We start from the raw sequence: 228 nt of genomic DNA on the forward strand, positions 1-228 counted from the left end.
TTTAGCAAGAGAATGTGATTTTTTTATTCTTTCAGCAAATATTGAATACTACAGAATCCCAGGTTTTCATAGTGTTAGAAACGGAGTATTGGAAATGACAAAGAAATGCCTTCTTTCTAACAAGCATATAAATGATGAACATGGGAAGAGTAGCGGCGAAGAAAGGAGAGTGACCAAACCCAATTGCACTAACAAATACATTTTAGTGAGGAGTAATTAGTATAATAA

Source organism: Peromyscus leucopus, chromosome 12 (assembly GCF_004664715.2).
Source record: "Peromyscus leucopus breed LL Stock chromosome 12, UCI_PerLeu_2.1, whole genome shotgun sequence".
Lineage (NCBI taxonomy): Eukaryota > Metazoa > Chordata > Mammalia > Rodentia > Cricetidae > Peromyscus > Peromyscus leucopus.